The following is a 12,191-nucleotide window of genomic DNA, read 5'->3' as shown; positions in this document are numbered from 1 at the left end:
TAGCAAAAATAGCAACATCTGAGACATTTATTGAGGTTGAGTGTGACTTGTTGCCTAGTACTGGGCTAATATACAGTACATTAATGTTAAGTGGCATACACACACACTGCTGGGGAGTGTGTGTGTGTGTGTGTGTGTGTGTGTGTGTGTGTGTGTGTGTGTGGTGGGCGGGCGCGTGCGCACGAGCTTGAGGGTGATGATGGTTGTAAAGAGAACACTGGCACTAGTTGTCAGGTATGAGTGCGTGCTGCTCTCCTGGTGTGATTCCTTGTCCTCCACCACAGAAATCCATATGGATTTATGGGAATGAATCACAGTAGTTGTACAGTGTAGAGCGCTGTTGAACCAATCATATTCTACCCACAGCACACTACTGACAGGTCCAGAAACCTCACTCTGGCTCTCTGGTGATAGATGGCTCTGATTTAACCTGTACTCACATGCTCTACAGGTCCTGTTCCTATATTTATTGGTCATGTGATTGGCATGGGAAGAAGGGGCAGTTTGGGGAGAGAAGATGTTTGGCATGGAGAGGCCTATGGTAAGGTGAGGTTACACTCCATTTAAGATGTGTGCACAGTTGAAGTCGGAAGTTTACATACACCTTAGCCAAATACATTTAAACTCCGTTTTTCACAATTCCTGACATTTAATCCTAGTACAAATTCCCTGTCTTAGGTCAGGTAGCATCACCACTTTATTTTAAGAATGTGAAATGTCAGAATAATAGTAGAGAGTGATTTATTTCAGCCTTAATTTCTTTCATCACATTCCCAGTGGGTCAGAAGTTTACATACACTCAATTAGAATTTGGTAGCATCGCCTCTCCCCATGCCAATCACATGGGGATTGTTTAAATTGGGTCAGACATTTCGGGTAGCCTTCTACAAGCTTCCCACAAAAAGTTGGGTGAATTTTGGCCCATTCCTCCTGACAGAGCTGGTGCAACGGAGTCAGGTTTGTATGCCTCCTTGCTCACACACGCTTTTTCAGTTCTGCCCACAAATGTTCTTTCGGATTGAGGTCAGGGCTTTGTGATGGCCACTCCAATAGCTTAACTTTGTTGTCCTTAAGCCATTTTGCCACAACTTTGGAAGTAAGATTGGGGTCATTGTCCATTTGGAAGACCAATTTGCGACCAAGTTTTAACTTCCTGACTGATGTCTTGAGATGTTGCTTCAATATATCCACATAATTTTCCTTCCTCATGCTGCAATCTATTTTGTGAAGTACACCAGTCCCTCCTGCAGCATAGCACCCCCACAACATGATGCTGCCACCCCCGTGCTTCACAGTTGGGATGGTGTTCTTCGGCTTGCAAGCTTCCCCCTTTTTCCTCCAAACATAACGATGGTCATTATGGGCAAACAGTTCTGTTTTTGTTTCCTCAGACCAGAAGACATTTCTCCAAAAAGTACTATCTTTGTCCCCATGTGCAGTTGCAAACCATAGTTTTTTTATGGCAGTTTTGGAGCAGTGGCTTCCTCCTTGCTGAGCAGCCTTTCAGGTTATGTCGATATAGGCCTTGTTTTACAGTGGATATAGATAATTTTGTACCTGTTTCCTCCAGCATCTTCACAATGTCCTTTGCTGTTGTTCTGAGATTGATGGTGCAAAAAGTGCAAGAAGTACGTTCATCTCTAGGAGACAGAACGTGTCTCCTTCCTGAGTGGTATGGTGGCCATGGTGTTGATACTTGCGTACTATTGTTTGTACAGATGAATGTGGTACCTTCAGGCGTTTGGAAATTGCTCCCAAGGATGAACCAGACTTGTGGAGGTCTACAATTTTTTTGTGAGGTCTTGGCTGATTTCTTTAGATTTTCCCATGATGTCAAGCAGAGGCACTGAGTTTGAAGGTAGGCCTTGAAATACATCCACAGGTACACCTCCAATTGGCTCAAATTATGTCAATTAGCTTATCAGAAGCTTCTAAAGCCATGACATAATTTTCTAGAATTTTCCAAGCTGTTTAAAGGCACAGTCAACTTGGTGTATGTAAACTTCTGACCCACTGGAATTGTGATACTGTGAATTATAAGGGAAATAATCTGTCTGTAAATAATTGTTGGAAAAATGACTTGTGTCATGCAGAATGTAGATGTCCTAACCGACTTGGAAAAACTATAGTTTGTTAACAAGAAAGTTATGGAGTGGTTGAAAAACTAGTTATGACTCCAACCTAAGTGTATGTAAACGTCCGACTTCAACTGTAGCTCTCTGTAGTTAAACCAATAGAGCGTTACTAGCTGCACATCACATAAGATCTGGCTCTACAGAAAGTATTATAGCAGATGTTTCCATCCAGTTCAGCACTGTGCAGACAGGTATGTGGAAGTAGAGGTGGATTATAGTGAAAAGATGCTGGCAGTAGCTGTACCCAGTTTCTCCACTCTGCTCCGCTCCAGTCTTTTCAGTAGATAGAGGAGAGTAACATACCACAATGAAACCTGAAGTTAACCTTCTACTGTCCTTTTTATATGGCACAACATGTTGATTAGTCCTCTTTTCCCTAGCTTTCCACTGTGGCAATCTAACCTCCACGCTAACTGGGGGGGGGGGTCCTGGCTAAGGACCCTGCCTGCTCAGCTCCTAGCTTGGTGATCATCCCTGATCACATTCCTCTGGTGAGCAGCTCTTTCCCTCTCTCTGTCCCTCCTTCTCCCACTCCATGCACCCGTATGGTTGATCCACTGGTTGCAGTCTAGTGCAGTCTTCCCCTTCAGATCAGCAACACACTCAAGGCAATCATCTCCATGTCAGTCTCTCTGTCTCTCACCCTTCTCTCCTGGTTGCTCATCTGAGAGAGGAACAGACTTTTTCAATTACATAAACGTTGAAAGTGTTTTCAGGCTATCGTGCTGCAGTGATTATCCTCTGAGAGCCTCTGTCGTTTAACTGCATGATCCCCAGTCCCTGCACTGCTCAGCCAGCTGGAGGGGAAGTGGTGAGTAACTTTTACATATTAATTCAACTCTGTAGCAAACATGCCATTTAACACACACACAAACTGACAGCCATGGAATCTCTGCCTGGATACACTCATGTAAGTTTCCTAGCTTTTCTCTCTGTTATGTCTAATACCTTTAGTGATTGACGGACTTGTGTTTCTTTAGGAAAATGTGTACACAACTGGTATTTTAGGTTATTTGGAAATACATTTCTGTGTCTCTAGAAGCCTTTTGTTGTCATGAGATTTTGTGGGATTCAGATTTTGTGTGTGTGTGTGTGTTAGTAATGTATGAAAGACTTGTGACATTTGTGATGTTTTATTTTTATTTCACCTTTTATTTAACCAGGTAGGCTAGTTGAGAACAAGTTCTCATTTACAACTGCGACCTGGCCAAGATAAAGCATAGCAGTGTGAACAGACAACACAGAGTTACACATGGAGTAAACAATTAACAAGTCAATAACACAGTAGAAAAAAAGGGGAGTCTATATACAATGTGTGCAAAAGGCATGAGGAGGTAGGCAAATAATTACAATATTGCAGATTAACACTGGAATGATAAATGATCATGTACAGGTAGAGATATTGGTGTGCAAAAGAGCAGAAAAGTAAATAAATAAAAACTGTGGGGATGAGGTAGGTGAAAATGGGTGGGCTATTTACCAATAGATTATGTACAGCTGCAGCGATCGGTTAGCTGCTCAGATAGCTGATGTTTGAAGTTGGTGAGGGAGATAAAGGTCTCCAACTTCAGCGATTTTTGCAATTCGTTCCAGTCACAGGCAGCAGAGTACTGGAACGAAAGGCGGCCGAATGAGGTGTTGGCTTTAGGGATGATCAGTGGGATACACCTGCTGGAGCGTGTGCTACGGATGGGTGTTGCCATCGTGACCAGTGAACTGAGATAAGGCGGAGCTTTACCTAGCATGGCCTTGTAGACGACCTGGAGCCAGTGGGTCTTGCGACGAATATGTAGCGAGGGCCAGTCGACTAGAGCATACAAGTCGCAGTGGTGGGTAGTATAAGGTGCTTTAGTGACAAAACGGATGGCACTGTGATAAACTGCATCCAGTTTGCTGAGAAGAGTGTTGGAAGCAATTTTGTAGATGACATCGCCGAAGTCGAGGATCGGTAGGATAGTCAGTTTTACTAGGGTAAGCTTGGCAGCGTGAGTGAAGGAGGCTTTGTTACGGAATAGAAAGCCGACTCTTAATTTGATTTTTGATTTGAGATGTTTGATATGGGTCTGGAAGGAAAGTTTGCAGTATAGCCAGACACCTAGGTACTTATAGGTGTCCACATATTCAAGGTCGGAACCATCCAGTGTGGTGATGCTAGTCGGGCATGCGGGTTCAGGCAGCGATCGGTTGAAAAGCATGCATTTGGTTTTACTAGCGTTTAAGAGCAGTTGGAGGCCACGGAAGGAGTGTTGTATGGCATTGAAGCTTGTTTGGAGGTTAGATAGCACAGTGTCCAATGACGGGCCGAAAGTATATAGAATGGTGTCGTCTGCCTAGAGGTGGATCAGGGAATCGCCCGCAGCAAGAGCAACATCATTGATATATACAGAGAAAAGAGTCGGCCCGAGAATTGAACCCTGTGGCACCCCCATAGAGACTGCCAGAGGACCGGACAGCATGCCCTCCGATTTGACACACTGAACTCTGTCTGCAAAGTAATTGGTGAACCAGGCAAGGCAGTCATCCGAAAAACCAAGACTACTGAGTCTGCCGATAAGAATATGGTGATTGACAGAGTCGAAAGCCTTGGCAAGGTCGATGAAGATGGCTGCACAGTACTGTCTTTTATCGATGGTGGTTATGATGTCGTTTAGTACCTTGAGTGTGGCTGAGGTGCACCCGTGACCGGCTCGGAAACCAGATTGCATAGCGGAGAAGGTACGGTGGGATTCGAGATGGTCAGTAACCTGTTTGTTGACTTGGCTTTCGAAGACCTTAGATAGGCAAGGCAGAATGGATATAGGTCTGTAACAGTTTGGGTCCAGGGTGTCTCCCCCTTTGAAGAGGGGGATGACTGCGGCAGCTTTCCAATCCTTGGGGATCTCAGACGATATGAAAGAGAGGTTGAACAGGCTAGTAATAGGGGTTGCGACAATGGCGGCGGATAGTTTCAGAAATAGAGGGTCCACATCTGTCAACATCTTTTGAAGCATGTCCTTCCGTTCTCTTAGCACTGCTCTGTAGAGCCTGCCAGGTAAGGTTTTGGGAGTGGGTAGCTTTATCTTTGGAGTGAGATGGAAAATAGTGAAAGGGTGAGTACAGTAAAAAGAGGGAGACCGAAAAAAGGAGGAAACAGCGGGAAGAAAGAGAAAAAGAGAGGGAGAGAGAAGGGAAAAGGCAGTGTAAAAGCAGTCTCCTGTCATCTCAGCTGTTGTGATTTAAGTGGACTGACAGCACACACATCTCCCTGCATCTCACAGCTGTGTGACATACCTTCCTCTTTTATTTTTAACTCTACTTCTATGGGACTATAGCAGGGACAGGGAGCATACTATTGTCTCAGCAACAAGGTGTGTGAGTGTATTAGGGTTGTGCGTTAAGGTTGTGTGTAGTTGGCTGTGAATATCAGGGTAGTCTAGGCATTTATATCAAAGGCTTTTGGTGTGTGTTATGCTTCAAATCATGTCAGATATGACAAGTTAAAGTACAGTTTATATCTGAGCTATACATTGCTGGGTTTGCCGTCTTTATTGTCCGTGTGAGTGTCTATAAATTTGCGAGGTACATTCCACATAGATGTGCCTGCACTCAATGTTTATGGCCCCCGGGTGTGAGTGGCTGGCACAGGCCTAGTAGGGAGAAGAATAGGGTTTGACACATAACAGGCTGTGGCTTCCTGAACACGCCCTTTCTGTCCCTAAAATGGCCTCCATGTTGACTGATTTAGGGCCAGTGGTTAAACCAGGAAAAATAGAACAGATATTTTGATTGAAAGTGGTATCAACAGGGGCAGATGTAAAACTGTCAGCAAGATAAGAATCTTGTAAAGTTAATCCCATTTTGGGTTCCAACTGGCCATTTGAACCTTTACTTAGAGCTACACACTGAAGGCTAGTGCTGACTGCATCAATCCACACAGACCCAGGACAAACAGCCTCCTTTCAATACAAGAACCCCAGGAAGAGGGCTCTGCTGAGCGCAGAGGAGGGGAAGATTTAAAGGAGGGAGAGCGAGTGAAAGACAATGGGCTGGATGGATGTGGTGTGTTGATCTTTAGAGGCTCTCCAGGTGGTAGGTGTGCCCATTGATTTAAAGAGTGGGTGTGCTGCCAGCCCCATTTCCTGCTCTAATGCTGTTTACTGATCAATGTCCTGGGCACAACTCGCCACGAGCCAAACCAGCGAGCAGATTTAATCTTGAATCATTTTTAATCTCAGACACGTTGGTTTAATGCTGCCAATCATCCATCTTTAGTCTGTTACTGTTGTAGCTCCTCCTGTTCTAGTTTAACAACATAACCAAATATAACGCCAGTCAACTGTCCACTGACAAGAGTTTGAACAAGGGCGACATGAGCGACATTGACATGGAAACAGAGCCGGGAACCCCTCAGTGAGCTCACAATGCAGACTGCCTCTGTAGTGATGTCACAGTGTAGGCCTACAGCTTGTAAGTGGGGAAAATAGAGAAGCGTGCGCCAACATCAACATGAACAAATTCATTCCATCTATACATGGAATTTCAAATAATTGCATCTGAGTGACATTTAGTATGTTTATATTACACATGTCCAACATAATTTTTATTCGATTTTCTTTGTGTGCTAAGCCAACCGTATCTTTGTCTCCAGTGTTAGGCTCGACACCCACCACATTTGAATCTGCCAGAGAGCCAAGAAAGTGGGTTGACTAACCAGCCTGCCACTCAGTACTTCCAAGCCTGCCATCTGATAGCACAGGCCAGGAAGGTGACTGCACTCTGGACCTGTCTGTCAAACACAAGGCCTTCCTTCAACAACTCTAGAGAGGGGAGAGAGAGAGAGAGGATAAAGCAGCCTGAATTTGATTTGAGAAGGTGGAAGAGGGGGAGTGAGGGAGAGATGAATGTAGAGTGTGGGGGGGGCATGGGGTGGGAGAGGACAAGGGAGGTGCTGAATGAGAGGGATAAGAGTGAGGTGCAGAGAGAGGGCTGAGTGAGGGGGGAGAGGACAAGGGAGGTGCTGAATGAGAGGGATAAGAGTGAGGTGCAGAGAGAGGGCTGAGTGAGGGGGGAGAGGACAAGGGAGGTGCTGAATGAGAGGGATAAGAGTGAGGTGCAGAGAGAGGGCTGAGTGGGGGGGAGAGGACAAGGGAGGTGCTGAATGAGAGGGATAAGAGTGAGGTGCAGAGAGAGGGCTGAGTGGGGGGGAGAGGACAAGGGAGGTGCTGAATGAGAGGGATAAGAGTGAGGTGCAGAGAGAGGGGGTGGGAGAGGACAAGGGAGGTGCTGAATGAGAGGGATAAGAGTGAGGTGCAGAGAGAGGGCTGAGTGAGGGGGGGGGAGAGGACAAGGGAGGTGCTGAATTAGAGGGATAAGAGTGAGGTGCAGAGAGAGGGCTGAGTGAGGGGGGGTGAGGACAAGGGAGGTGCTGAATGAGAGGGATAAGAGTGAGGTGCAGAGGGCTGAGTGAGGGGGGGGAGAGGACAAGGGAGGTGCTGAATGAGAGGGATAAGAGTGAGGTGCAGAGAGAGGGCTGAGTGAGGGGGGGGGGGACAAGGGAGGTGCTGAATGAGAGGGATAAGAGTGAGGTGCAGAGAGAGGGCTGAGTGAGGGGGGAGAGGACAAGGGAGGTGCTGAATGAGAGGGATAAGAGTGAGGTGCAGAGAGAGGGCTGAGTGAGGGGGAGAGGACAAGGGAGGTGCTGAATGAGAGGGATAAGAGTGAGGTGCAGAGAGAGGGCTGAGTGAGGGGGGAGAGGACAAGGGAGGTGCTGAATGAGAGGGATAAGAGTGAGGTGCAGAGAGAGGGCTGAGTGAGGGGGGGGGAGAGGACAAGGGAGGTGCTGAATGAGAGGGATAAGAGTGAGGTGCAGAGAGAGGGCTGAGTGAGGGGGGGGGGAGAGGACAAGGGAGGTGCTGAATGAGAGGGATAAGAGTGAGGTGCAGAGAGAGGGCTGAGTGAGGGGGGGGGAGAGGGCTGAGTGAGGGGGGGGAGAAGGGATACTGAAACGATGAGGCCAGATTGAGGGGAAAGGAGTAGAGACAGAAGGAAAAGTGAGAGAGAAAGAAGAGGGATAAAGAGAGTGAGACCCTCTGTCTATGTGCCAGCCAAACCACTGCTCTCTCATCTCTCAGTCATGGATCTCAACCAGAACACATTTTTCTATTCCCTCTACTCACTCAGTCCTCTCATTTTCAGATTGTTTCCTCGCTAAACCAGACTATGTTTCATATAATTAAACACATTATCATAAAATCTCATGGAAATCATGTCAAATCCGACGAGCTCGAATGACATTACAATAGGGCTTTCTCTGCTGGCTTCTTTTATACAGAATAGTCTTAGCAGATTTCCCCCTAGGGAATGTAAATGTGAGATCGTTGGCTTAGAACACAAGACCTTCATCCCCTCTACTTCTACCTTGTTGACTGAAACGTTTTTATAGTTGTGCTGACAGAGATGAAACTGAAATCTGCCCGTGCTGCCTTTTCTACAGAGGAAGGTCACGTCAGTCTATTGTGACTTAGATAGACTGTTAGTTGATAGACTGCATTGCTCACGCATATGCAGGCACGCACAGACTCACTCACTCAAAAACTCACGCATTGCCGCACACACCCACAAAGGATCTCTCTTTGTCTGAGCTATAGTGTAGATAATCTGTCATTGAAGAAGCCTTAGATGATGCAGATATTTAACTATCTCCATCAGCCATCTCTTTACATTCTGGTGAAAGTGGTTTGTAAATCGTTAAATTGGTAAGGTCTTACTCCTAACCGTGGGTTCATTACACATGAAAGGCTATATTGGAGTTTCATTGGAGAGAGAGCAGCCTCAGATCTCTCTGCTTGAGTTAATGAAAAGATGAGACACACAGCTGAGCCATTGTGCTAAAGCTCTGTTAATTGGGCTTAACTCCCAAACAATTTCTTTGTGTTTCCTTCATGTTTGCTTAGGGGACAGAATACTAGTTGCCAAGCACACCACTCCTAACGCTCACCAGTTTACACTGGAAAGTACACTACATGAACAGTTTGGTGGTTATGATTCTGCTCCTAGAATATTTCAAGCATCTGCATTTCCTATTTCTGTCTTGATTCCACACAGATTGGCCTATAACCTGGAACGACTGGATGATGGGTGCTCATTTGTCAGACTGACAGGCCTGCTTTAGCAGAGTGCTTTGGGCAAATGAGTCCTGGGGTCATGTGTTAATGTTGTGTCATATGTCAGGTCACATTGAGCAAATCCCAAAGGCATGGCGTATATCTTCCTTTCCCTATCTGGCCTGGGACATGGCAGTGGTTAGCTAGCTAGAGCTGTGGGACTGCGGAGATGCAATCCAAGTTTACAAAATAACTGTCAGTGTGACCAGTGTCAGAAAGAGAGAATGACTTGGTTTCATTCGGGAGCAAATGTGTAAAGAAGTTGTATTTTCTGTCTTCAGAGAATGTAAAGGAGTTCTATTAATTTTCTCCCATTGGCTTAGTTGTCTGACAACACGCATCAGACATGGCTGTTTTAAAGGTTTCTATATAGCACACACCACATGCCAAAGAGCAGTGGGTCAGGGCTCTGTTGAGAGGAGGGAGGAAAATAGCATGCCATGAAGTCAGAAGTCCCGTTAAGTGGGGCTTGCTTCTTTACCAGAAGGTCAAATTGCGATCAGCCACGCCACAACACATTTTATGACAGCACTGTGGAGTAGCAACCCCTGGGCATTTAACTCTGCTGCTACGGATCCTGGGAAGTTGCATCTGTCTCTTAGGAGAAGCATCATCACAGCAGACCCAGGCTCGTTACGGTCATTATACTTTCTCCTTTTATCTCCTGTTCATAATGTCAAGCTTCCCTAAGTTAAATACAGGACCAGAGGGACTAATGATGTTCATCTACAGCGACTGAGCCCTAATTGGACAGAATGCCATCCATATGTTATTGCAGGTAGTGGTGGTCGCCACCCCTGTGGTCCTAAAGCTCACAGGCAGGGCTCTGGGGGGAGGGTAAAGGTGTGGGTGGGAGGCAGGGTTTTTATGAGACGGTTGGTTTATATGGAGGCAGAACTTGGGCTCTGTAGACACCCAGGTCTCTGTGCACTGACTGCATTGCAGATAGCTTCAGTGTGCAACGTTCCGTAAGGTGTGTGTGTATATGTATGTATACATGGGACCTGTGGGTGGCACGTGGGAGAGGGGTGGGGAGCACAATGAGCATCAACAGCACCTGGTGGGTGGCACTCTGAAGTCTGTGCTTTCCTTATTTATTTATTTAAATATATATATATAAATATATATACAAATATATATATATACAAATATATAAATATATATATATATATATACAAATATATAAATATATATATATATACAAATATATACAAATATATATATATATACAAATATATACAAATATATATATATATATACATATATATACAAATATATATATATATACATATATATACAAATATATATATAAATATATATATATATTTTTAAATAAATAAATAAGGAAAGCACAGACTTCAGAGTGCCACCCACCAGGTGCTGTTGATGCTCATTGTACTCCCCACCCCTCTCCCACGTGCCACCCACAGGTCCCATGAGGCTGTGGACTTCACCAGGTGCCAATGATACCACCCTCAGGCTTCCAATACACACTGAACATGCATCAGTGAATCCCCATATTTCCCAATTGTCACGCGATGCTCACAGAGGACAGATGAGGCAAGCAGAGTGCAGAGGGCACCCACTGGCACGGAGAGGAGGAGGAAAGGGGGAGTGCTGGAGTGAAAACAGCCTGACAGGTTGAAGGTTATTGGGTTACCAGAGAGGAGGAACGGTGGTGGGAGCTAGGAGAGGCATTTAGAGACAGAAAGAGGGATAGGAGGTTGTTAGTCAGTTGCACAACTGAATGCATTCAACCAAAATGTGTCTTCCATATTTAACCCAACCCCCCTGAATTAGAATGGTGTGGGAGGCTGCCTTAACATCCATGTCATCAGCACTCAGGAAGCAGTTGTTGTTGGGGGTTAACTGCCTTGCTCAAGGGCAGAAGAACAGATTTTTACACCTTGCCGGCTCGGGGATTCAAACCAGCGACCTTTCGGTTACTGACCCAGCACCTAACCTAACCGCTAGTCTACCTTCCGTCCCCACAGCCAAAAGACCAGATAAATAGGAGGGAAGTAACTACATTAATAAAGGGGATAAATAGGGAGTTAAGTATGAGAGGGAGAAGACAGAAAGAGGGACAAAGATTTAGGGAGGGAGGTAAGTAGAAAAGGAGAGAGAGAGTGGGAGTGAGGAGCGCTGCCAAGATGTCCCATGGGTGATAAATGAGGCCATAATGATGTATCTGTGCTCGTCTCCCTCTGGCTGGAGAAAACTGCAGCCTTGGCACAGAGCAGGCCTCGCTCTATCATGCCATGGAGAAACACACACAGCTCTCATCTGCATAAAGTGTGCTCTGATTCTCTCCATATATACAGGGTGAGTTCTACCTGGCCCTGGCAGGGTGGGTTACTTTGCGCAGGCCATTGTTCAGTGTGACAGGGCGAGGGTTGCAAAGGGAGGGTATTTTACTGGAAACTTTCAAAGTTTACCAGTAAACTACCAGAATTCTGGTATCTTTCAAGGGTTTTATGTAATCCATCACAAAACATCTAGTGTACCTTAGATTATCACAGGTGTATGTAATTATCTCTGGCCTTATCACATGTAAAATATATTAAATCATTAAATAAGATGATTTTAAAATAAAACATGGAATGAAAAAGCTGTAGAAAATGATATACTAATTGAATACCTTTTGGTGTTTAATATGAGGGTTCAGCATGAATATCCTTTATTGTTTCTGCTATGTCTATGTATTTTTAGTCAATGTTTTGGCATCAAACTGGTGGCATTTGTGAAAAAAAGTAATTAGTTGGACGAGTTGCAGAAGTAATTGAAAATAATGTAATTCTTGATGAGATACTTTTTTCATTAATTGGGTAATTTTCTCTAGAACCAGATCTACTAAACTAATAGCCAATGAATACTTTTATATATATATACATTTTTTTAAAGCTGCAACATA

At 45.0% G+C, this 12,191-nt stretch overlaps 1 protein-coding gene across 2 annotated transcripts in view; it reads left to right on the top strand.

Annotated features, from left to right (window-relative positions):
- LOC135540132 (prickle-like protein 2) overlaps positions 1-12,191 on the top strand; it is a 113,073-nt gene that overhangs the window by 43,142 nt on the left and 57,740 nt on the right. Inside the window, exon 1 of one of the 2 annotated variants that reach the window (XM_064966538.1) lies at positions 2,828-2,946. The exons of the other annotated variant lie outside the window; for it this stretch is intronic. The gene's annotated coding sequence lies outside the window, so the exon portion shown is untranslated. Of the gene's footprint in view, positions 1-2,827; positions 2,947-12,191 lie in introns of those variants that run through there. 2 annotated transcript variants of the gene reach the window in all.

The sequence above is a fragment of the Oncorhynchus masou genome, chromosome 5 (genome assembly GCF_036934945.1).
Source record: "Oncorhynchus masou masou isolate Uvic2021 chromosome 5, UVic_Omas_1.1, whole genome shotgun sequence".
In the NCBI taxonomy this organism is placed as follows: domain Eukaryota; kingdom Metazoa; phylum Chordata; class Actinopteri; order Salmoniformes; family Salmonidae; genus Oncorhynchus; species Oncorhynchus masou.
This window is presented reverse-complemented; position numbering and strand designations above follow the sequence as displayed.